The sequence below is a fragment of the Crocodylus siamensis genome, chromosome 1, assembly GCF_052110815.1.
Source record: "Crocodylus siamensis isolate JL-2025a chromosome 1, ASM5211081v1, whole genome shotgun sequence".
NCBI classification, from domain to species: domain Eukaryota; kingdom Metazoa; phylum Chordata; order Crocodylia; family Crocodylidae; genus Crocodylus; species Crocodylus siamensis.
In genome coordinates this window covers 177,147,420-177,150,049 of record NC_143395.1, presented here as the reverse complement: position 1 = coordinate 177,150,049, position 2,630 = coordinate 177,147,420, and the positions used below count along the sequence as shown (strand labels likewise).

General features: G+C 44.7%; 1 non-coding gene across 1 annotated transcript; it reads left to right on the top strand.

The window, feature by feature from the left end:
- Nucleotides 1-1,200: 1,200 nt before the first annotated feature.
- Nucleotides 1,201-1,393, top strand: LOC149873702 (U2 spliceosomal RNA). The gene has a single exon (XR_016440141.1). It is a non-coding gene; the product is annotated as a U2 spliceosomal RNA (small nuclear RNA).
- Nucleotides 1,394-2,630: the final 1,237 nt, after the last annotated feature.

Genomic DNA, 2,630 nt, shown 5'->3' with positions numbered 1-2,630 from the left:
TCTAGATGACTTGGCAGTCCTCATCAGGGAGCATCTCCACAGTTGATAGCCTGTCTCTGTCTCTGACTGCCCTCCGTATCTTTTTGTGGTTGGACATAGTCTCCATGCTTTCCTTCTGTAACCCATACTCTCTCTGGAACTCATTCAGGACCCCATAGAACCAGGGATGCTCCATGGTCCACAGTCTCCCATTGACTGGCATGTACACCCCCCACCATCTCAGAAGGTAACCTGCAAAAAACTTTGCTAGACAGGCCCCACTCATTCCTGGGAACCTGGTGTCCTGGGATCCTCCAAAAATGTATATGTAGATGAGGTGCAGGGCCGCCTGGTCTTGCTCCACCTCATGGCGGGTGGAGCTACACTAATCACATGCAACAGGCCAAGAGAGAGGGTGATAGAGCCTCCCCTCTACATAGATGTTTGGTGACATTTAAGGATGGTGAAGATACAGGAATCAGTGAAAATGGTGGGGGGAGGGGGAAAGTGCTGTTCAGTCATGGGAGTGAAGAGGAAGTCAAAATGTATTCAATGTAGTGGTTCACCATGAGCTGAAAAAGAGTTGGTGTGGTGGGGGGCTGTCCACACTCAGCATTGTGGCCTGTTCAGATAGTTTTCACTAACATCTAACGTAGCATAAGGAGCTCCAACAGTGGGTGAGGGAATTTGGAATTATATAGGAAGCAAGTTAAATGATTTCTACATGGGGTGTTCAGTAAATCAAAAGTGGTATTGTTTCTTCTGTGAATGTTATGCAAATTTGTGAAAGTGAGTATGTATCAACCTTGTGAAACCTCAAGTGGGTTTGGTTTCCTTGTTGCTTTTCTTCATGTGTTTGGTAGTGTCAGTTTTTCTAATAAAATGTTTCAAAAAAAAAAAAAATCTCATTCAGATGAAGTGGAAAAGGGTCTCCAAGAGTGGGTGAGGGATTGGTCAGAACCTGTAATTATATGAGAAGCAAAGGTGCAATATTTCTGAAGGCGTTTTCCAGCTACTTGAAAGTGATATTATTTCTTATGTGAATATTATGTAAATTTTGTAAATTCGAATTTGTAGTAATTTTGTGATACCTCAGGTGGGTTTTGATTGTTTCCCCTTCTTTAAGAAGTTTGATAGTGTTTGTTTTTCTAATAAAATGGTATATTTTATTTTAAAAAAAATGGTGAGGTGTGTTAAGTTTTTCTTGTGGTAGGTGGTAGTGTTCCTGTCAGGGGAGACACCATGATCAATCAGGTGGTTTTCCCAGGGCAGGTGATTGTCTCTGATATGTCCTCCATCGGAGGTCTATATTGAGCAAATTCTTTTTGGTGTTGGGTGGTGGAACCGGAGCTTGCTCCATCCACTCCATGCATTGACCTGGTATAGCTGTGCTTCCAGGACCAGTGCAAAAAAAACAGAAAAAAAAAAATTCTTGGCACTGGGGGGAGGTTGTCAGGCCTGACTGGCCCTCTCAGTGATGGCCTAGTATTGCGATATCTCCAGGCCCAATGCCTATTGCATTGGCATACCATGGTTCTCTGGTACCCGGAGGCCAATGCCTGCATTTTCACCCTCCCCCCCCCCCCCCCACTGGGGATGATTTGAGCAGGGTGCAGAGTCCCCTCTCCCCACGGCACTTCTGGGGGAAAATTGACATTGCAGCATGCTGGGGGAGGGGCAGCGGACAGAATCTCTGGCTGTAACAGGTAAAGAAACGGACAACCCACTGGGCGGGAGGGCAAGTCACACACCAAATATGGGAGGTGCCACGGCTTCTCAGCCCAGCCGGTGCCCCACCCCAGGCCAGTACCTGGAGGCCATGGCCCTCCCCCCACCACCCGTTGCTAGGCCACTCCCCTATTCCCTGCTGAAAATGTGCCTGTTTTTCTAAAGGACTACTGACAAGTATCAGGGAAGGGTGTCAGAGCTTGGTCTGGCCCCCCTGAGTGCTGGACTGATACTGCAGTGCCAGATACTGCAGTTACTTCCAGGCCCTGGGCTTGTTCCCTCCTGGGGGAGCAATTGCCTATTTTTTTAAGGGTAACACACAAAAAAAGTTTCCAGTCAGTATGTTTGTCCAATATAAGCATGCTTGATGTGGACTGCATTCAATCAACTTCATAGCTGGTTTAATGGTAGGCAATGTATTTAATGGGGGAGGGGGTTTTGTGTGAACATTTAAGATGTGGGGCTGTTTTTCCCATACTGATTAGAAGAAAAAGCCTTAGCTTACATTTGAGTAAATATGGCAATATCATGAGATCCTAAGCAAATAATATGTAGGTTTTTAGTTGAATGCCTTCCTTCTCTCCCCTAGTATGTTTTGATAGAACAGAAAAACAGACACAGAGCAGGTAATGTGTACATTTGAGATGTGTAATGTGTACATTTGTAATGTGTAATGTGTAATGTGTACATTTTCACCTCATCTGAACCTTTTATGTCCCTTTTATGTCTTCCAGCTAGTTAGAAAATTAACCTGGAAGGCAAAAATAAAAATTGGTGCTGCTAATGAAAAAGCCTGAGCACTGAAGTTTAAACCTGACTTCTATCTTAATGAAAGAGAGCTAAAATAAGCCTACTTGCCTTGCTTTAATATTTCATAACTGGACAAGGGACGCTATATTTTGCCTCTCCACCTCAATTCCATC